Here is a 24,904-nt window from a genome sequence, read left to right on the forward strand (position 1 = left end):
TCTTCAATTGGTTCTTTCCAAAATGTCAGCATTTTGCCTCCAGCTTTTTTCTTATTGGCTGTCAGATTCTGAAAGGAGTATGGGAAGGGCACTTAATACCACAGCTACTTGCAAAGTCCCTGAAGTGGACAGGAGCAGGTTCAATGTCCTAAACTTTTAGAGTGGATTGGCAACTCTGCTGCCTCTTCTCATGCTTAAGAGAGAAAAGAGAAAAGCTCCTGAAAGGCCTCGTGGCACAATAAAGCCAAGACATCAAGTACAGACAGAATAGAAAAAAACTTTCTCAGAACCACAAGTCACTGCTTGAAAATAAGACCCAGGGCTGTGTGTAGCTGGCACTTCCAAACAGAAATTGCCTAGATCGCAGACGTCCCAGGGCTCTCATATTTAGTAAAAACATTGGAGATACAGCCATTCAGAAAGGGACATACATGGTTAAGAGTCAGAGGATGCCTTAATGGTGAAAACAGTGTTGCTTCATGTATTTCTAAATCACAACAACAGTCTTACTCAGTTAATCTGTTAATGCACATTGTCACTAGATTAGAAATCTGAAGGAGAATTCTGTCTATTCAATTAACCTACATGCGGTCCATCAGGTCTCTGAGGGTCACACTTCATTTGCATGATCTATGAGAATGATTAAAGGTTGGAACAGATGGGGAGGAGGGGAACTATACACTCCAGGTATGTCATATTAGAATTTTTTTGGATAAAGAAATTGGGAACCACACTTGAAGTGACAAGACAAGATACACAATTAATTCTTTATTATAAGTAATATGTCAAATGCCACTTCCAAACTTTAAGGCAAAATTTGAATTTCTATTCCCCAAACCTGTTGTGCTTACTGCCCTTATAAAGACTCTTAGTGTGGAGTTTACATAACTGTATTATATGTTTTAAGCTGTGCAAATATATGTGAACATATAGGTATGTTATAATTATTCAATTATAGTTCTATAATTAATATATTGCTATATTTATTAAAATAGATTTTGGGATCAGGTGTTCATATGCATTTAAAATTTGTACAAATATCTGCATGCATATACACATACAGTCATCCTCTATACTTTATAAGTGGGTGTTTTGAGATCCTTAAATTTGAATTACTTGTATACATTTGTAATATGTTCCAACAGGAGTTAAACAAATTTGTTTCAGCATGATTTACTGTGCTTTGTAATGTAGCACTAATTTGTCCATAATTCAAAAGGGATAAAGTTTGAATGGGTTGGTTACTTCCTTCCGTTTCTAGTATCACATCTGTCTGAGGTCAGACTTTTATTAATTTATGTACAAAGAACAATTTAAAAGTATACATACAGAGCAGACCTGAGAATTAAGTACATTAGGGGGTATGTGCAGAGTGCATGTTTATTTTGTATTAATATATTTTCCATACAAATTATAATTCTTATTATGTAAATATACTACATGTATTTACTTGACTCGATTCTAATATTATTAAATATATATTTCACATCTCAGTTTTTATATTTAATATAATAATTATCATTATGTTAACAGTGACATATATTTTGCTCTTGATTGTTTAGATTTTTATTTTAATATTATATATGTGAGTTTTTTAGCCTACATATTTGTCTATATACCACTTGTATGCCTGGTTCATGTACAGGCTAGAAAAAGCAGTCAGACCCCCTGTAAGAAGTGAAAAATAACTGTGAGTTGCCATATAGGTTCTGACAAACAAACATATGTCTTCTGGAAAAGGAGGCTCAGCTCTCAGATACTTACTCCACTCTCCAAAATTGTTAATCTTTAAGAATGTAAAATATTGGAATCTGAAGGGACCAGATCAACAGCTCCCTGCACCCAAATCCCCTGGGAGGGAGAGCTAAACCTTCAGAGGGGCAGACAGGCCTACTAAGCCAGAAGAGACTACACTCTGCCCACATTTCTGACTCCAGAGGAAAACACCTAACACCATCTGGGACCCCAGTTCACGGGGCCCCTGGGAAAAGGCTGAGCAGGCCCTCCTGGTTGCTGCCCTCATGGAGAGCTCAAACGCAGCCCCCCAGGAGCAATTTCAGCTCCGGGACCAGAGGTAAGACCAACTTTTCTGCTCCAAGTGACCTGCCTGGTGGACTCAGAACACACAGAGGTAAAATTCCTCTGGGACCAGACACTTACAGTTTTTAGCTGGAGCCCTAACCTTGCTGATCCCAGCCCAAAGATCCCTCCTCCCAAACCCCTTGGGAGAGAGAGCTCACCACCCAGACAGTTGGGCACTCCTGAGACTGCAGAGCGGAAGAGACCACCAATACTCCCCACCCCTGTCCACATCCCTGGCCCAAGAGGAAACTGCATAAGGCGTCTGGGAACAGGAAAATAGGGGCACTCAAGCAGCAGGACCCCTGCAGTCAAGACACTGCTAGAATCTGAAGGGACACAGTCAAGAGCACCCAGCACCCAAATCCCATGGGAGGGAGAGATAAACCTTCTGAGGGGCAGACACGCCTGGAAAGCCAGAAGAGTATACACTCTGCTCACATTTCTGACTCCAGAGGAAAATACCTAATGCCATCTGGGACCCCTGTGTACAGGGGTCAGGGAAAAGGCAGAGCAAACCCTTCTGGTAACCGCCTTCAAGGAGAGTTCAAACACAGACCACAGGAGCAATGTGAGCCCCGGGAACAGAGGTAAGACCAATTTTTCTGCTCCAAGTGACCTGCCTTGTGGACTCAGGATGCATGCCCACAGGAACAGCTGAGGACCAGTAAACAGGAAAGACCACATGCCTGAAAGCAGAATGCTCTGTTCCCAAAACTGGCTGAAAGAAAACAGCAAAACAAATCTATAGCACTCCTGAAACACAGGCCTATAGGAAGGTCTAGCCACTGTCAGAAATAGCAGAACAAGGTAACATCAGAGAGAACCTTATGGTGAGAGGCAAGCACAGGAACCCAAACAATAGACTACATGGCATCATCGGATCCCAATTCTCCCACCAAAGCAAATACTGAATATCCAAACACAACAGAAAAGCATGATCTAGGTTTAAAATCACATTTGATCATGATGATGGAGGACTTCAAAAAAGACATAAAGAAGACCCTAAGAGAAACACAGGAAAACATAAATAAACAAGTAGAAGCCCATAGAGAGGAATCACAAAAATCCCTGAAAGAATTCCAGGAAAACACAATCAAACAGGTGAAGTATTTAAAAATGGAAATAGAAGCAAAAAAGAAAACACAAAGGGAGACAACCCTGGATATAGAAAAAACAAAGGAAGAGACAAGAAGCGGTAGATACAAGCATCACCAACAGAATACAAGAGATAGAAGAAAGAATCTCAAGACTCCCAGCTCAAAGGACCAGTAAATATCTTCAACAAAATCATAGAAGAAAACTTCCCAAACCTAAAGAAAGAGATGCCCATAAGCATACAAGAAGCCTACAGAACTCCAAATAGATTGGACCAGAAAAGAAACACCTCCTATCACATAATAGTCAAACATCAAATGCACAAAATAAAGAAAGAATATTAAAAGCAGTAAGGGAAAAAGCTCAAGTAACATATAAAGGCAGACCTATCAGAATCACACCAGACTTTTTGCCAGAGATTATGAAAGCCAGAAGATCCTGGACAGATGTCATACAGACCCTAAGAGAACACAAATGCCAGCCCAGGTTACTATATCCAGCAAAACTCTCAATTAATATAGATGGAGAAACCAAGATATTCCATGACAAAACCAAATTTACACAATATCTTTCTACAAATCCAGCGTTACAAAGGATAATAAATGGTAAAGCCCAATGTAAGAAGCCAAGCTACACCTTAGAAAAAGCAAGAAACTAATCGTCTTGACAATAAAACAAAGAGAAGAAAAACACACAAACATAATCTCACATCCAAATACGAATATAACAGGAAGCAACAATCACTATTCCTTAATATCTCTCAAAATCAATGGACTCAATTCCCCAATAAAAGGACATAGATTAATAAACTGGATATGCAATGAGGACCCTGCATTCTGCTCCCTACAGGAAAAACAACTCAGAGTCAAAGAACGATACTACCTAAGAGTGAAAGGCTGGAAAACAAATTTCCAAGCAAATGGTCTGAAGAAGGAAGGTAGAGTAGCCATTCTAATATCAAATAAAATCAATTTTCAACCAAAAGTCATCAAAAAAGATAAGGAAGGAGACTTCATATTCATGAAAGGAAAAATCCACCAAGATGAATTCTCAATCCTAAATATCTATGCTAAAAATACAAGGGCACCTACATAATAAAAGAAAACTTACTAAAGCTCAAAGCACACATTGCACATCACACAATAATAGTAGGAGATTTCAACATCCCACTCTCATCAATGGACAGATCATGGAAACAGAAATTAAACAGAGAAATAGACAGACTAGGAGAAGTCATGAACCAAATGGACTTAACAGATATTTGTAGAAGATTCAATCCTTAAACAAAAGGATACACCTACTTCTCACCACTTCATGGTACTTTCTCCGAAATTGACCATATAATTGGTCATAAAATAGGCCTCAACAGATACAGAAAGATAGAAATAGACCCATGCGTCCTATCAGAACACCAAGGGCTAAAGCTGACCAGCCCTCAATAACAATACAGGAAGAACACCCTCATATACATGGAAATTGAACAATTCTCTACTCAATGATAACCTGGTCAAGGAAGAAATAAAGAAAGAAATTAAAGATTTCTTAGAATTTAATGAAAATGAAGGTACAACATACCCAAACTTATGGGACACAATGAAAGCTGTGCTAGGAGGAAAACTCATAGCTCTGAGTGCCTGCAGAAACAGGAGAGAGCGTATATCAGCAGCTTGACAGCACACCTAAAAGCTCTAGAACAAAAAGAAGCAAATACACCCAGGAGGAGTAGAAGGCAGGAAATAATTGAATTCAGAGCTGAAATCAACCAAGTAGAAACAAAAAGGACCGTAGAAAGAATCAATAGAACAAAAAGTTGGTTCCTTGAGAAAATGAACAAATAGATAAAGCTTAGCCAGACTAATGAGAGGACACTGACAGTGTGTCCAAATTAACAAAATCAGAAATGAAAAGGGATACATAATTACAGAATCAGAGGAAATTCAAAAAATCATCAGATCCTACTACAAAAGCATATATTCAACAAAACATGAAAATCTGCAGGAAATGGACAAATTCCTAGACAGATACCAGGTACCAAAGTTAAATCAGAAACAGCTAAACCATTTAAACAACGCCATAATTCTTAAAGAACTGGAGGCAGTCATTAAAGCTCTCCCAACCAAAAAGAGCCCAGGTCCAGATAGGTTCAATGCAAAATTCTATCAGACCTTAATAGAAGACCTCATACCAATACTATCCAAACTATTCGACAAAATTGAAACAGATGGAGAGCTACCAAATTCCTTCTATGAAGCCACAATTACTCTTATACCTAAACCACACAAAGACCCAACAAAGAAAGAGAATTTCAGAACAATTTCCCTTATGAATATCAATGCAAAAATACTCAATAAAATTCTGGCAAACTTAATCCAAGAGCACATCAAAAGGATCATCCATCATGATCAAGTAGTCTTCATCTCAGGCATGAAGGGATAGTTTAATGTATGGAAAACCATCAACATAATCCACTGTATAAACAAACTGAAAGATAAAAATCACACGATCATTTCATTACATGGTGAGAAAGCATTTGGCAATATTCAACACCCCTTCATGTTAAAAGTCCTGGAAAAAATAGCAATTCAAGGCCCATACCTAAATATAGTAAAAGCCATATACAGCAAACCAGTAGCTAACATTAAACTAAATGGAGAGAAACTTGAAGCAATCCCACTAAAATTAGGGACTAGACAAGGCTGCCCACTCTCTTCCTACTTATTCAATATAGTTCTTCAAGTTCTAGCCAGAGCAATCAGACAACAAAAGGATTGCAAAGGGATACAGATTGGAAAAGAAGAAGTCAAAATATCACTATTTGCAGATGATATGATAGCATATTTAAGTGATCCCAAAATTTCCCCCAGAGAACTGCTAAACATGATAAACACCTTCAGCAAAGTGGCTGGGTATAAAATTAACTCAAATAAATCAGTAGCCTTCCTCTACACAAATAGAAACAAGCTGAGAAAGAAATTAGGGAAATGACACCCTTCATAATAGTCCCAAATAATCAAAATACCTCAGTGTGACTTTAACCAAGCAAGTGAAAAATCAGTATGATAAGAACTTCAAGCCTCTGAAGAAAGAAATTAAAGATCTCAGTAGATGGTAAGATCTCCTATCCTCATGGATTGGCAGGATTAATATAGTAAAAATGGCCATTTTACCAAGTGCAATCTACAGATTCAATGCAATCCCCATCAAAATACCAATCCAATTCTTCATAATTAGACAGAATGATTTGCAAATTCATCTGGCATAACAAAAAACCCAGGATAGCTAAAACTATCCTCAACAATAAAAGGATTTCAGGGGGAATCACCATCCCTGAACTCAAGCAGTATTAGAAAGCAATAGTGATAAAACCTGCATGGTGTTGGTTCACAGACAGACAGATAGACTAGTAGAATAGAATTGAAGACCCAGAAATGAACCCACACACCTATGGTCACTTGATTTTTGACAAAAAAGCAAAAACCATTCATTGGAAAAAAGATAGCATTTTCAGCAAATGATGCTATTTCAACTGGAGGTTACCATGTAGGAAAATGCAGATCGATCCATGCTTATAACCCTGTACAAAGTTTAAGTCCAAGTGGATCAAGGACCTCCTCATCAAACCAGATATACTCTAACAGAAGAAAAAGTGTGGAAGAATCTCGAACACATGGGCACTGGAGAAAATTTCCTGAACAAAACACCAATGGCTTATGCTCTAATATCAAGAATTGACAAATCTGATATTAGATCTGATAAAACTGTAAAGCTTCTGTAAGGCAAAGGACACTGTGGTTAGGACAAAACGGCAACGAAAAGATTGGAAAAAGATTTTAACAATCCTCCAACAGACAGAGGGCTTATATCCAAAATATACAAAGAACTCAAGAAGTTACACTGCAAGGAGACAAATAACACTATTAAAAAATGGGGTTCAGAGCTAAACAAAGAATTCACAGCTGAGGAATGCCGAATGGCTGAGAAACACCTAAAGAAATGTTCAACATCTTTAGTCATAAGGGAAATGCAAATCAAAACAACCCTGAGATTTCACGTCACACCAGTGAGAATGGCTATGATCAAAAACGCAGGTGACAGCAGATGCTGGTGAGGATGTGGAGAAAGAAGAACACTCTTCCATTGTTGGTGGGATTCAGACTGGTACAACCATCCTGGAAACCTTTCTGGAGGTTCCTCAGAAAATTGGACATTGAACTGCCTGAGGATCCAGCTATACCTCTCTTGGGCATATACCCAAAAGATGCCCCAACATATAACAAGGACACATGTTCCACCATGTTCATAGCAGCCTTTTATACTAGCCAAAACCAGGAAAGAACCAAGATGCCCTATGCCCTTCAAGAGAGGAATGGATACAGAAAATGTGTTACATCTACACAATGGTGTACTACTCAGCTACTAAAATCAATGACTTCATGAAATTATTAGGCAAATTGATGGAACTAGAAAATATCCTGGATGAGGTAAACTAATCACAAAAGAATGCACATGGTATGCACTCACGGATAAGTGTTACTAGCCCAAAAGCCCAGAATACCCAAGATACAATTAATAGACCATAGGAAGCTCAATATGAAGGAAAACCCAAGTGTGCATGCTTCAGTCCTTCTTAGAAGGGGGCAGAAAATACTCATGTGAGGAGATATGGAGAGAAAGTGTGTAGCAGAGCCTGAAGGAAAGGTCATCCAGGGACTGCCCCACGTGGGGATCCATCCCATATACAGTCACCAAACTCAGACACTATGGTGGATGCCAAGGAGTTCATGCTAACAGGTGCCTGATAGAGTTGTCTCCTGAGAGGCTTTGCCAGAGCCTGACAAATACAGAGGCAGATGCTCACAGCCAGCCACGGAACTGAGAACCAGGTCCCTAATGGAGGAGGTAGAGAACAGACTAAAAGAGCTGAAAGGGTTTGCAACCCCATAGGAAGAACAACAATATCAACCAACCCCAGAGCTCCAACCAACCAAAGACTACACATCAAGTGATCTAGGCTTCAGCCACATATGTAGCATAGGATGGCCTAGTAGGGCACCAATGGGAGGAGAAAATAAAAGTGACTTCAATGGTTAGGTTGGAGTTCCCTGGGAAGAACATTAACTCCTGGCACTGTGTAAACTAGAAAGGATGGTTTGCGCTTGTAATTTCAACACTGCAGATGTAGAGATGGGAAGGTCTTCATTTAGAATCATCCTCTGAGTTTTGTGAGGCTGTGGGCCAGCCTGGGATATACGAGACTCTGACTCAAGGGGAAGAAAATTACTGAAAACTGAAAGTTCTGCCACAGGTTCCATTGCTGCTTCCCTTATATTCATATTCTTTTCACCTGCTAGAGCAATATCATTATGTAATAGGACTCAGTTATATATTCTTGAGACAAAAAAAAATGCTTCTCTACATAAATTGTGAATCTGACCTTGGAGAGAGGTTAAAATAATGATGACCCTTTCCAAATAAATCTCTTTTCTCTTTTTTGTCTTGCTTCTGAAGGTAAAAGAGTTCACAGTCACATGAAGAATTTCTGATTATATATCTGTTTTAAAAAGTTTATGCGTATTTTCTTTGATATGAATTATCTAATATAGATGAATACCTTATCCTAAACTTTCCAACATAAGGCTCTGTTACCCAGGTTGATAATGAGCTTCATTTAGCTGAAGAACAGTGATTTACCAGCAACATGAAGCCTTTTAGCATTAAATGTATTATGGTATTAAATATAAGAATTTACACATATGACCACACATACATAAGCACAGGCAAATGTGGGTACATGCAATCATACATGTATACCAAAAGATTATCAGAATCATATGCTTGGTAACTTTATTCAGGTAATTGATTTCCTAAATTCTCACTATGGCCTTTTACTTCTTCTCTTTTCTCCTCCTTTTAGTATTTTCTCCAGTGAGCCACTGGATTCAAGACAATAATTCGTAAAAAAATCACAACTTAATGGAAATTATGTCTACAAATCTAGATCTTAGAAAGAACAATAGTTATAATTGATGTTTCTATTTAGAATTGAGTTCTGTGAAGTCCAGGTATCCTACAAATTGAGGTGAGGGCCCTGTCTTTAAGTTAATAAGAAAACTTTAAAACGATAGAATCATTGAATATTTTCATAATAATGAATAATTAAAAATGTAAGTTACATTTTCTTGGCATATACATTCATTTATGGTTACATTTTTAGAATCTACAAAGTGTTATATGTCTTCTTAGTCAGTCATCTAAGTTCTATTTAAGTATCTTGATGATGTGTTCCCAAGAGCAAAGCATCTGGACATCACACACACACACACACACACACACACACACACATACACACACACACAAGAGGGGGGAGGGAGAGAGGGAGAGAGGGAGTGAGAGGAGACGGAGTGAGGGAGAGCGGAAGAGATTTAAACACAAAAGAGGAAGTCACCTTAACCCAGAAAGGGCATCTCAAAGCAAATAAACAGTATTGACAACTTTCTTCCAGACTTTTAACCTTTGATCTTGGGAGAAAACAAAGGCACTCATGTGCTTGTATGGACACTAGAAAGCTGATGCAGGAGTAGGTTGGAAACACAGGAGAACACAGCCTTCCTTAGACCCTTATTAGGTAAATATGACAATTCTATTTTCCATAGTCAGTAGCAAAAATCAATCATGAAACAAAAGTAGACATTTTAGTGGAGATCACTTTCTTCCCTTACAAATACTTCACCCATTGCAGCAGGATCTTTATGGTATATCATTAGATGTGAGAGACCTTGTTGAAAAGCTAATGTTTCCTGCTGTCCAGAGGCAGCCAGGCTAACTCATCACCTGGCCTCAAAAGAGCTGGGTATGCACTAGGTTTTTGAAAAAGACATCTATATCCCTGAAACTTGAGAGGTGACAGTAGCAGAAGTCAGACAGTAAGATGGCAGATTCCCATCTATGTGCTTCAACTGCAGTGGTATTCCATTATTGGAAGCTGTCTGTGGATTGTGGCTTCAGTATTCTCTGGCAGTAATAAAGTAGACAGAGTTAAAATTCAGTCTCATATAGCTTAGGAACTGCATATATCTCAGAAAAAAGTAAGTGTTCATAGCAAGAATAAGAAGGCTTCCAACTCTATTGAGAATATCAATTAATCGACATGTCCAATGAGGTGACAAGAATTTTTGGATTACACAGATCTTAAGGAACTATCATAAAAAATGCCTCCTGAGCCATTATGAACACAATACAAACAAGTGGGAATACAGAGAAGCTCAGCCAATAAATAAAAAATATGAAGAGCCTAAGGGAAATTTTAGAACTACAAAATACAATAACTAAGATTAAAACTCAATGCACTGGCTCAACAAGAGAAAAGAAAAAAATAGAAAAAATAATAAACTTAGAGGCGGAATGCTTGTTACCTAATCAGAAAGCTAAAGAGAATACAAAGTAGGGGAGGAAAACAAAATAAAACCGATCCCTGCAGAGCTACAGGACTCTAACAAAATGGCTCAAACTTGTTTTCACAAGGACGCAGGACTGGGGGCTTTCTCAAAATAAAATGCTTTAACTTTACGAAGTTGACAAAAAAAAACCTATCAATCTATAAATTAAGAAACATAGTATGTTCCATACAAAGTAAAGGAAGATATGGGAGAAAAACCATGAAAGTAATAAAGAAATAGAAGATAAAGATACCATACCTATGAAAGTAAAACATGGAAAACATGTGTGTGTATGTGTGTGTGTGTGTGTGTGTGTGTGTGTGTGTGTGTGTGTGTGTGTCTGCAAGTCAAAAGAATCTTGGCTGTTATTCTTGCAGGTACCCTTTACCTTGTTTTTTGTGTCAAGCCACTTACTGACTACAAATTGACCAACTATATTAATTTGGTTAGCCAGTGGTCACCACGAATCTCCCACTTGTTGCCTCTCTGGGGTTGAGATTGCTAGTGCACCATAGCCTCTCACAACTTTTTATAAATGGCTTCTCAAATCTAAATTTGGGTCCTCAGGCTTTCAAGGCAAGCACTTTATGGACTGAGCTCCCTCTGCTTCCTGGAAAAAGATTAAATGATAGCCAGTTTCTTTTGAAACTATGTAGCTCAGAAGGAAAAGGCAAATGTTGATATATCATGTGAATTGAAGCTCTACACACAACTTCAGTACAGGTGAAAACAGCTCAAGAAGATGGAAAAATGCGTATGCTCAACTGAAGAAAAGACAATTCGTCACATGAAAAATGGTGCTGAAATGTGGTTTAGAATGCTTACTAAACTTAACTAACGTAAAAATTATTCTTGGAAATCAAGGATTCCCCAAAAGCAGTGTAATTGTTAAAATATTGGTTTGTATATTAGGTAATTTTTCTCACTTTTTCAAATTCCTACACTCCTTTTGATGAAGTCAAATCATAATCTAATATTTACCTACTCAAGTTTCTAAATGATAAAAGGTTGTATTTTAAGAGTTATAATATATTTGCTTCCTTTTGACTTTCAAAACAGGTGGATGTAAGAGTTGAATGGGTGCAGTGTCAAACAACTGCATCATCATAAACAAGCAATGTAAAATATATAATAAACGCTTTAATATGGGATGGCAAGATGAATCACTTGCCACTAATACTGATGAACCAAGTTTAATACATGGGACACATTGTTGAAGAAAGCATTTACTTCTGCAAGCTGTTTTCTGACCCTATGACACACCTTTTATGCCTGTGCTCACAGCCTAGTTAAAACAAATAAATAAAATGTAAAAGTAACAACAAAAGGACATATTGAAAATAGAGGAGGACTAGCTTTGCTCATAGTGCTTTTTAGGGACCCAGGGGCTCAATGGTGGTTTTAATTCCTATAATCACCACATTGACAGATACAGGCAGATTAGAAGATTAAGGTTTATTTGGGAGCATAGAGAACTGAAGTCCAACTTGGATGACAAAAGACCCTATCTCAACAGAAAAACAAAACATTTAAAATAATCCAGATTTCCAAGTAGTGGTGGTTTGTACCTTTAATCTCAGTACTTGTGAGGTAGAAGCAGGTAGATCTCTGAGTTCCAGACTAGTCTGGTCTACAAAGTAAGTTCTTGAACAGTCAGGGCTACACATAGAAACCCTGTCTCAAAAAACCAAATAGGAAAAAAAAATGGGAAGGAAAAAGAAGAAAGAGAACATGGACTTACCATTTAAATAAAATTTAAATCAGAAACAAAATGGGATAATCAATGAGAAAATGACAAAGTCATTTTTTATCAGTAACTACATGTGCAAATATACATACACGTGCATAAGCACACACACACACATGCTCATACATGCACATAAATAGGGGTTGTGATATGTAATAAAAGCCATTATGTAAATGTATTTTATACTTTAAAGACTTTAGCTTATATGGTTGAAATTTAAAGTATAATAAATGTTGTACCATCTAAATACTATTCAAATTTCCTTTCTATAACACAGCTGGAGAAGATCTAAGGCTCTACTATATACATGAGCACTTAACACTTCTATGCTTATATACTGCCCCCAATCTCTACAATGCCCAAACATAAATAAAAGCTAATAAATAAATCCTAAAAAAATAATAAGTGAGGGGTTGGGGATTTAGCTCAGTGGTAGAGCGCTTGTCTAGCAAGTGCAAGGCCCTGGGTTCGGACCCCAGCTCTGAAAAAAAAGAAAAGAAAAAAAAATAATGAGTGAGAAGACAAGACAAATCCACACATCTAGTGGGAAAGATTAAGCATGCCTCTTTCAAGAGCTGATAGAACAAATAAACAAAAATAAAAAAAAATAATGAATAGAAATTTCTAAGCAGTCAACATTCTCCAGCAGATTCTGATGTTTCCAGCTTTTCAGAATACCACATGCAACTCTCTTCTCAAGAGTCTTTGAAATATATGCCAAGGCATTGTGTATTCATCGTGTACACACACACACACACACACACACACACACACACACACCACACACAATTATACATCCCTATAATATATGGATATGTGGAGCAGTAGGCTATGAGAGAAAGAATGATAAGAGCAATCTAGGGCTTGAAGCCCCAGAGACCCAGAAGGAAAGGTAGGAGCTTCACCTGCTCGCTCCCAACTCCAGGTTCCTGTTATATGGCCACAGTCCCCATAAAGAAAATTGTGAGCATCAGTCACACAGGGGCAGTGCCCACAAGTCTTTCCTCATGTAAATGAAGCATGTGAGGCCATGTCAATAGGAAGCACCTGCTGTCAGACCCAACCCACTCCAAAACTGTATATAAGATTATATTCAGATGTAATAAAGGCATGTGAAAATAACTCTGTCACCTGAGAATATCTGTGACAAGACCTGTAACACTGCCTGGGAAGAGAATGCTCTCAAGAAGCTTTAACCACCAGAAGTTCCCCTGCACTCTGCTAGCTCACTCGCACACCAATCATTCACTCAGCTCAGCTCAGCTCAACTCAGCTTGTCTTGAATCTGCTCAGCATAGCCAGTGCAGAGTCTCAGAGCCATGGCACCAGCCAGGGCTGTGGAACCAGAGCAGCAGTGACAGCAGCAGTAGTGGAGGTGGAGGAGGCACTCCCCCCCCCCCCTGCTCCTGTTGTTTCACCTTTGGTTGAACTCTCCCACCAGAGTGGGCCAGAGGACTCTATGGATAGCCTCCAGTATGCAGAGTTACATTGATATATATTCATAATGAAATTATCAGGTGTCCTTGTTAGAATGGAACCAAAAGTGAATAAAGTAAGACCAACTCTAAAAACTGTTGAAAACTATAGAGCACATTTTCAAATGAGCTAAGAATTTAATGAAACACATCACACAAATATTTGTGAGTTGGCACAAAATGGTACTGAGAAGGAAATTCATAGTACCAAATGCTTGAAGAGAAAATATGAGCTGGCTCAAATTAATAGTATAGATGTCTCTGTGTCTCCCTCACAAACCAGGGTTAGAAACATGAAAGAAAACATGAAATACATAGAACACAGACATGCAGAATATGCCCCATACGTACAGAATACGTACCATGGCAGCTTCAGGTAACCACTCTGAGCTGCATGGTCACACTTATCATTATATAAATTATAAACCCCTTTGTAATTTTAAGGAATGTTTGAAAGTTTTATAGAATATATTTTGATACTTTTCTACCCCTTGATCCTCCCACGTTCTCCTATACCACCATATCTACCTTGTGTCATGATCTCTTTCTCTCTCTCCCTCCCTCTCTCTCTCTCTCTGTCTGTCTTTGTCTCTTTCACACACACACACACACACACACACACACACACACACACACACACACACACCATCTATCCATCCATCCATCCATCCATCCATCCATCCATCCATCCATCCTTCCATCCATCCTGGTTTGTATTGACTGACTACTGGATTCTCTCCAGCCTCACAGAGTACTTAATGTTCTCAGATGTTACTCCAAGGAAGAAAACATGCTCTCCCACCCTCAGCAGTCATCATATGCCCATAGCTCTTCAGCTAATGTATCTGCTTCAAAAGACAAGTCAAAGCGAAGGTTTCTTTCATCTCTGAGTTTAAAAACATTCACCTCCTGGGAAACCTAGATGATAGGTACATGGGAATATTCCTGCACTATTTCATATATCCAATTGTGGCATATAGATCTCAAAATATCATTTCACTTAATGTTAAAAAATGGCATTTTTTTAGTTCTTGATGAACATTAGCAGGTTCTGGTGTAATTCAGGAAAGTATGCTAAACTCCACAGAATTTCAGAGAAAAGTCATTCATAAAGCTAGCACATCATATTGTCAAAGTTATGAGTGGCATTTTGATGATCTTTTCTGTTATTTGTCTAGAGAAAGGGCTCATGTTTGTATTTAGACAATCACCCTTCATTGTCTCCTAACCCTTACAAAACTTTACTGAAATATTGGCACATAGAGTGCTATTTCAACTAAAGGAGTTTTCTGATATCTCCCAACTAAGATTCAGGAAAGATGATTGTATTGAGTAATAAGGACCACCTGAGACATTTGCATCCAGCGATGGAGTTGGACTTTTAAAGCCATAGCACTTTAAGTCATCCATAGACCAAGATGTTCATGCCCAGAGAGGTATGGATCTCTGAACAGAGGACAAGGGTCGATTATAGCAACTCTAAGAGTATAACACAACTTTATGACTACCATGTTCCCTCCAGTGAAAATATCTGATCTAGAGTTCTTTTGCAGGCTATTTGATCTCATTGTGAACACCAAGATTTTGACCTTGAAAAATCTCGTTATGGCATGGCTGAGCCCCAGCCTACACCTTTAACTCAAGAGCTTTTCCTTCAGCATAAACAAGTAGTTGTGGTGTGGCCCAGCCTTAGCACACACCTCTAATCCAAGAGCTAAATAAAGTCAACCCTAGGTCAAGAAGTGGAGCAAGAAACCAGCTGACAAGGAGTGAATTCAAGTAAACAAAAAGGAGGTTCTTTTAGTTAAAGGGCATTTAGGACAGTGTGGAGAAGGAAAAACAACTTTCTCCACAGGTGGGGTAGGAAGGTCAGCAGGTTGCTCTCACTGCCTCTCAGAGGTAGCAGATTTTCACTCCAGTTTCTGGTTCCTCAGTCTTCAGAGATAAAACTGAAGAACTGGAACTTTTATTTTTAAAACAAGATAGTTCTATATATGCACATTTCTGTGGGGAAGAAGCTAATAGCTTGATGTAGTTCAAGTGGCTACTATTCTGAAAAGCAGAATGCAGTATGCAGGGGCAATCATCTGTCTAGAGGTGGGGTAGTTCATGATCTCAGCAAATGGCCAATGACAAAGAAGCCAGAATCAGGCTAGTAGTTAGTCAGTCTTGATCTTGTCTTTTCCTGTTGGCCTATTCTATAACTATACTGCTGGGTGATCTCCTCACTATTTCTTCTTCTTTAATGTGCATGTTTTATTTATCAGAGATTTTTTTATTATTTATAACCAAAGTATAAGCATATCACTGGCAGAGAAAAGTTATTGCGCCTCATGCTGAACAAAATACTGCTAGAGCCAAGAAAAACAATTTGGCAGGTCATGACTTATAATGAAGTATTTTTTAATTGAATTATCAACCATGTTTTCCTGGAGTAAAGTGTTTTTCAAAAGCAAGATTCTCTGAAACTGACTTGCATCTATTATGGGACAATAAAAAGGAAACACTGAATTACAGAACAATGGGGTTTGTTGGCTATTTTCAACAACAGCTACAAAGATAAAACTGGCTAGCTCAAAGCACTAAATTCCAGTGTACAGACTGAAATCTCAGTTTTTCCTCTAATCATGCTACAGCTACATTGGTGGGTCTGCAAGAGCCAAGAGTCCTATACAAAAACTAAGCTTACACAGTCTGCCAATTTTCAATACCCAGCGAACTCAGATAATTACCAAATCTCTTCTGGGCAAGTAAGGAGATTTGATTAGAATAGGGATTGAATTCAAGAATTGGTATCAGATTCAGATGGAAAGAATAATAGTGCATTGTGTATCGACACTCTCATGCCTAATTCTACCATTTGACACAATCTTTTCCTTGATGTAAATATTCCTTTCTTATAGTAATTTTTTACATTTTAAAAGAAGGATGATTCTCTTAATTTTCTACCATTTACTCATTCCACTATCTCCACTGTAAACTTTTGCTGATTTAATCTGTAGACATGAAAACATGTGGAACTGTGTTCATTTAAATACCTGAACTATCTTAAATGTATAGATTGCTTTAGGCTAAAATGGAGATGTTTTTTAGTATTAGAGCAGGCAGATATTTGTATACATTTTACAGAATTATCTTTCATCTGTGGCATTCTCTTTTATATGTTCCCAACTATGACTGATAAATGTCAGAGGCAGTAAATGTTTTAAGAACCATTTGAATAATTATTATGTTGTTTTTATTATTTTCTGTTGTTGTTGTTAGGTTTTTTTTTGTGTGTGTGTGTGTGTGTGTGTGTGTGTGTGTATAGTAGTAGTATGTTTGTACAGTTACCATTAGATACTAGTTGAAAAAAAATAGTTAAACTTTGCTACCTTATTTTTTGTTTTTTTAACTTTATTAACGAATACTTCTTATTTACATTTTGATTATTATTATTCCCCTTCCCGGTTTCCGGGCCAACATCCCCCTAACCCCTCCCCCTCCCCTTCTATATGGACTTCCCCTCCCAATCCTCCCCCCATTACCACCCTCCCCCCAACATTCATGCTCACAGGGGCTTCAGTCTTGGAAGGACCAAGAACTTCTCCTTCCACTGGTGCCCTTACTAGACCATTCATTGCTACCTATGAGGTTGGAGCCCAGGGTCAGTCCATGTATAGTCTTTGGGTAGTGTCTTAGTCCCTGGAAGCTCTGGTTTTTGGCATTGTTGTTCATATGAGGTCTTGAGCCCCTTCAAGCTCTTCCAGACCTTTCTCTGATTCTTTCAACAGGGGTGCCGATCTCAATTCAGTGGATTGCTGCTGGCATTCGCCTATGTATTTGCCATAGTCTGACTGGGTCTCTCAGGAGAGATCTACATCCGGTTCCTGTCAACCTACACTTCTTTGCTTCATCCATTTTATCTAATTGGGTGGCTGTATATGTATGGGCCACATGTGGGGCAGGCTCTGAATGGGTGTTCCTTCTGCCTCTGTTCTAAACTTTGCCTCCCTATTCCCTCCCAAGGGTTTTCTTGTTCCCCCTCTTAAAGAAGGAGTGAAGCATTCACATTTTGGACATCCTTCTTGAGTTTCATGTGTTCTGTGCATCTTGGTTAATTCAAGCATTTGGGCTAATATCCACTTATCAATGAGTGCATACCATGTGAGTTTTTCTGTGTTTGGGTTACCTCACTCAGGATGATATTTTCCAATTCCATCCATTTGCCTATGAATTTCATAAAGTCATTGTTTTTGATAGCTGAGTAATATTCCATTGTGTAGATGTACCACATTTTCTGTATCCATTCCTCTGTTGAAGGGCATCTGTGTTCTTTCCAGCTTCTGGCTATTATAAATAAGGCTGCTATGAACATAATGGAGCATGTGTCTTTGTTACATGTTAGGGCATCTTTTGGGTATATGCCCAAGAGAGGTATAGTTCAACCCCCTATACCTAGCTCCCTTATAAGAAACAAAATGATGTTTATCATGATATAGAGATGATAATTATTGATAATTTAATGTTCTGAGGTTGTATGCTAGTTAAATGATTACTGTGTTTCTTAAAATCACAACATATTGAAAAAGTGAAGCTTCTATTCCTCATTTTAGGCAATATATGGGAAAATTACTATTACAAATATATGTTGTGATTACTACTACAAATATATATCACATATATATATAATCAATATATATAATCAATATATATACATAAATATATACATATATATATATATATATACACACACATAGTGATAATGGCTCATCTCCAACATCACTGGGTTAGAGATTACAGACTAGAAAAGAGAGCATTACAAGTGTATTTACTGATCCAGGCTGGTGCTAACACTGCCAACTTCAATATGTTACTACCATGGGAAATAATGGATTACTTTGGAAGGAGGGTGAATATGAACTTCAATAGACAGAATTGTAAATTTCAGCATCAATTAAGATACCACTTGGATACTAGAACAAGGTTGTGTGGTCAAACACAATCTCAGGAAAGGAGGGAATCTTCTTTGGAAGACACAAAGAAAATTATGAAAAGTCTGACTTAATCACCATGCTGTAGTTTTGTTAACAGTCACCCTAATCCTATGTCTGAATGAATTTTTAAGTACAAATTGCTTAGTTCCAAGGGAACCTGCACTCATTAAGAAAGATTCTAAAAGCATGAGAAATAATTAAATCAATAAGTCATCACGTAGATTTTCACTGTGACTGCCCCACGGACTGGTTAAATGAAAATGGTGTCTTGTTCACTGGATACACAAACACTTTTCTTTAATATCTTCCTAGAGTGTCAATCAAAATAGACAAGTTTGGGTGATACTTTCATAGAATAGAGAGGAATCCACTTTGGTTCTTGGGAATCTGTTTTAAGAGTGGGTTAGTTTGTTTGAAATACTTTTTTATATAAAGTCCTGTTCCTTATCAAAAATAATGTCATGATTATTCATTTTAAAAATTTGAGGATACTAAGTGGTGACTATTATCACAGATGTTTTCCTTACTTAGTCTCTGGAATGAATACAAACTTAGGTTTGTCATGGAAAGTGACAGTACATTAGAGTTACTATAGTAATCAGAAAGTGAATTTGATTGGGAAGCTGCCACTCTAAGATTTGTTTCCAATTCAGTACAACTCCAGATAAATATTTCACAGATTTCAATGTAGAAGAGATTTACCAGAAGCTGTGCATTTCCCAGAAGGATACTGGATACATGATCCACATTTTTTTTTAATATTGTCTCAATGGTGTTTCAAATACTCAGATCTGAAAAATAGTTAATGATACATGGTAATTTCACAGTGTAATATAGCATTTGTCCCTAGTCTCCTTTCTATCTTTGTGATAAAGAACTGACCAAAATTGACTTGGGAAGAGAAGAGTTTATTTCACTTCCTCTTCCATATCACAGTTCATCATGAAAGAAGTCATGTCAGGAACCCAATTCAATAGCACGGAGGCAAAAACTGAAGCAGAGAACACTGAGCCATGGTGCTTACTGGCTTGCTTTCCAGAGCTTACTCAATTTGCTTTCTTAGATGGCAGGGGACCATGGGCCCAGGGATGGCACCACCTACACAAGACTGGGCCTTCCCACAAGAATCATAAAAAAACAAAACAACAAAAACAACAAAAAGTACTCCTAGACTTACCTAAAATTTGGTCTGATGGAAGCATTTTCCCTGTTGAAATTCTGTCCTTCTCTTCCAAAATGATATTAGCTACTGTCTTGTCAAAAAACAAAAACGGAACAAAAAATAATAAAAATAACCAGTCCAGTTTTTTGCATTAGTACTGTCACAGTATGGGGGAAAAGGCAGTAGATGCCAGATATGTCCAGTGTGACGAAATACAGCCTCCACGGAGGAGATAAAATTCTATCAAAACGTAGAATTGCTTAAGAAAAATGAAACAAGTTACAATGAGAATTTTTGAAGAGCCAATTCATGTATTCAAAGCCTAATATCTGATGTTTTTAATTCCTTTTTTACTGGTTTAACTTTTCAAGGAATGACATCATAGTATCTTAGCTATATACCATAGTTTGAGTATGTGCTGATAATGTCTAACTGACCTGGGGCATATGAAAGCAAATATAATGCAGGCAATTCTTCTTTTATTGCTTAACATGGGTATGGTTCTTTCTGGAAATAATGTTCAAAGCCTTGAGCTCATTTTGAAAGAGAAGGGATAAAGTCAATCCTTAGAGTGACTTATTTTTGTAAAGCTTTGGTTTGAATTTTTAATTTTGCCCATATTTTCCTACGGAAAGCACACCCAAAATTGAGGATACTTGAAAATTTCTAAGGAATGATGGTCCAACACTAACTCATGTGGAAACTAAAAATATTCTGTACAAAGTAAGGATCAGGAGGCTTGAGAAAAAGTTCAGTAGTTAAGAGTGCCTAATGCTTTTGGAGAGTTTCCAGAAAATATGTCCAGGAGCTCAAAATTTCCTATAACTACAGAACCTGACACCCTCTTCTGTCCTATGCATGGAAATGTAATTATGTGTACATGCTCTAATGGCACTGGTCTAACTGGCAGTCTGAATGTATAAAAAATGGAAATAGATTCATATTTGTCACCTTGTGCAAAGCTCAAATCCAAATAGATCAAGGACATCAATATAAAACACTAAATCAAACAGAGAAGAAAAATAAGAAAATGCTTGACCCATTGGCAGGAAAAGAAATTTCCTAAGCAGAAGTTCAATGGCTCGGGTGTTAAGATCAAAAGTTGATTAATGGACCCCATGAAACTGATAAGCTTCTGTAAGGCAAAGGACATAGTCAACAGAACAAATGGGCAACCCACAGACTGGAAAAAGTCTTCACCAACTGCACATTTGATAGAGGCATAATAATCAAAATACATAAAGAACTCAAGAAGCTAACCTCCAAAAAACCAAAAACCCAATCCAAAAAAAACAATGGGGCATAAAATTAAACAGAGAATTCACATGAGAGGACACTTGAATGGTTGAGAAGCACCTCAAGAATTGTACAAAGTCCTTAGTGATCAGAGACCTGCAAATCAAAATGACCCTGAGATTCCACCTCACATAGTCAGAATGGCTAAGACAAAAAAAAAAAAAAAAAAAAAACTCAGGTGACAGCACATGTTGTTGAGAATATGGAGAAAGAAGAACACTCCACCATTGCTGGTGAGGTTGAAAACTGGTACAACCACTTGGAAATCAATCTGCAGGATCCACACACACACACACAAAATGGAAATAGTCTACCTGAAGACCCAGCTATGCCACTCTTGAGCATATAGCCGAAAGAAGCTTCACCAGCCACAAAGGCACATATTGCACTATGTTCATAGTGGCCCTATTTGTGATAGCCAGAAGCTGGAAACAACCCAGATGTTCCTGAACCAAAGAGTAGAAAGAGAAAATTCGGTTCCTTTACATAACGGAATACTACTATTACGAATGAGGAAATCCTTTGTGTTACAGGCAAATGGATGGAACAAGAAAATATCCTGAATGAGGAAATGTAGACCCAAAGGTACATGCATGGTATGTTCTCACTAATAAGTGGATATTAGTCAAAAAAAGCATAGAATTCTCAGAATACAATCAAGAAGGTTAGCAAGCCGAAAGGCCCAAGTGGGGATGTCTCAATCCTACTTGGAACGGAGAAAAAAGCAATCACAGAAGGCAGGAGTTAAGAGGTTCATGGGTAACAGAGAGTAGGAGAAGGGGAAAAGGGGAACATGATCAGGTATTGGGGAGGGAACAGGAGTGAATCCCCAAGGGATGGCAGAAAGAATGGAAGCAGACAATCTAGAGAGGTAGGAGGTAGCACAACCCTCTAAGAATTTACCAGAGACCTGGGAGGTGAGAAACTCTTGGGACTCGAAGGGAGGGACTTTATATGAAATGCCCTGCAGTTGGGAGAAGGAACTGGTAGAGTCCATCTCTAGTAGGAAGACAGGGTATCAAGAGGAGGGATGGGGTTGTTATCCCACAGTCAAAAAATTTGACCCAGAATTGTTCCTTTCTAAAAGAAATGCAGGGACATACGTGGAGAATAGACTGAGGAATAGGATGTTCAGTGACTGGTTCAAATTGGGTCCCAGCTCAAGGAGCGACTCCAAGACTATTACTGATGCTATGGTATGCTTACAGACCAGAGCCTAGCATGGCGTCCCTCTGAAAGGCCCAACAATCAGCTGAGATATTCAGATGTAGATAATTACAACCAATCCATGGACAGATGCAGGAGAACCCTAGATGTCAATTAGGGAAAAGCTGGAAGATGAGGAGGAGGAGGGCAACCCCATAGCATGACAGCAGTTTTAACTAACCTGGACCCCCGAGGTTGCCCAGACACTGATCCATCAATCAGGCAGCTTACGTAAGCTGCTCTCTGAAACATATACAGCAGAGGACTGCAGGACCTGGCCTCAGTGAGAGAAGTTGTTCCTAGCCCTCAAGAGACTTGAGGTTTCAGGGAATAGGAAAGTTTGGTGGGGTAGGGGTGGAGAGGTTGGGACATCCTCTTGGAAACAGGGAGAAGGAATGAGATGAGGAACTGTCAGAGAACAATCTGGGAGGGGGATAAGGACTGCACTGTAAAGAAAGGTTAAAGGTTAAAGAATCATTTAAGAAGGAAAAAACATAAAAACCTTTAATATATTTACTTTTTATTTATTCTTTAATCTTTTTTTTTACAGTCCAGACTTTACGTCACTCCCAGTCCACCCTCTAACCCTTCTACCTCCCAGACCTCTTTCCCATTCTCCAAGAGGATGTCCCTATCCCCAATTCCTACCCCACCAAACTTCTCCACTCCCTAGGGCCTCAATTCTCTCCAGTGCTAGGGGCATCTTCTCTGACTGAGTACATAACCAGCACTCCTCTGCAGTATAAGTGTTGGGATCCTCATATCAGCTGGTATATACTGTCTGGTTGTTGGCTCAGTGTCTAGAGATCTAGGGGGTCTAGGTTAGTTGAGACTGCTGGTCTTCCTATGGGGTTGCTTTCCTACTCAGCTTCTTCCAGCTTATCCCTCATTTGACCACAGTGGTCACCAGGTTCTGTCCAGTGGGTGGGTGTAAATATCTGTATCTGACTCAGCTGCCTGTTGTGCCTTTTGGAAGACAGTCATGATAGGCCCCTTTTGTGAGTGCACCATAGCATCAGTAATAATGTCAGGCCTTGGATTCTCCCCTTGAGCTGAATCTCAATTTAGGCTACTCAATGGACCTCCTTTTCCTCAGGCTCTTCTCCGTTTCTTTCCCTGCAGTTCTTTCAGACATGAACAATTCTGGTCAGAATTTTTGACAGTGGGATGACAACCCCATCCCTCCACTTGGTGCCTTGTCTTTCTACTGGAGGTGGGCTCTACAAGTTCCCTTTCCCCACTAAAGGGCACTTCATTTATGGTCCCTCCTTTTGAGTCCTGAGAGTCTCTCACCTCCCAGATCTTTGGTACATCATAAAGGGAACCCCCAACCTCCTACCTCTCAAGATTGCCCATTTCCATTCTTTCTGCTGGCCCTCTCAGCTTGCATCCTGTTCCCCCCACCCAATACCTGATCATTTTACCCTCGTCCCCTCCCTATACCCTTTCCTACCCATGTCCCTCCTTCTTCATTTCCTATGATTGCTTTCTTCTCCCTCCCAAGTGGAACTGAGGCATTCTTACTTGGGCCCTTTGGTTTGTTAACGTTGCATCTTTAAAAATGTTATTCATTTTTTGAATGCTTCATCTAATGTTTTGATCATATTCAACCTCAAAACTCCCTCAATTTAGTACCTGTCATTATCTAAAAAAACAAAAATCTAACAGTAGTTAATTAACTTTCATTGCCAGCAGAGGCTTATAGTACAGGAACATTCACATCCAATGTAAATCCAAAACTTAAATGTTGTTCACAATCTGAAACATAGAAAAATGGTTCAGAGGACAATGTGTTTTCTCCCTAGTTTCCAAATTGGCATTACTCACTGGGCTCAGGAATGAGTCAAAAAAGATACCAGGGCAAAGACTTCTGAGCAGACAACATGGACACAGGGGATACTCCACCGATGACTGCCAGAAGCAATCACATCTCTGAGGTAATACCATTCCCCCGTGAGGTCAGCCTGGAGAAGATAATTCTACTCTTTTGAATTCTGGAGGCAGTTTAACATTTTCTTTCTTTTCTAAAATAGACATTGGGTTTAGATTTCCTTCTCTGACTACCATGCTTCTGCCATCATTATAATATATACATACACTAAATATTTTTATATGCCATCCAATGTATAGGTAGATATTTCTGAGAAGGAATAAATTTTAGCAATGAAAAAGGCTGCTTTTTGTTTTCCTCTTTGAAATCTTGTTCTTTTCTTACAAGTTCAAGTTTCTGGACAAATACAATAATTGAAAATTGTATTGACATTGTACGAGTATAGAGATCTTGTTTAAATCACTTTTACAGCAAATAATACAGTCTATGTGAGAGAATAATACATGTATTTTTTTCCAAAGCCATATCCGAGTCAGGAACCAAAGAATGAAAATGGAATTGTATCTTATAATGATTAAAATGAATGTCTTAAATGTCC

This window comes from Rattus norvegicus, chromosome 2, assembly GCF_021556685.1.
Source record: "Rattus norvegicus strain SHRSP/BbbUtx chromosome 2, alternate assembly SHRSP_T2T, whole genome shotgun sequence".
NCBI classification, from domain to species: Eukaryota; Metazoa; Chordata; class Mammalia; order Rodentia; family Muridae; genus Rattus; species Rattus norvegicus.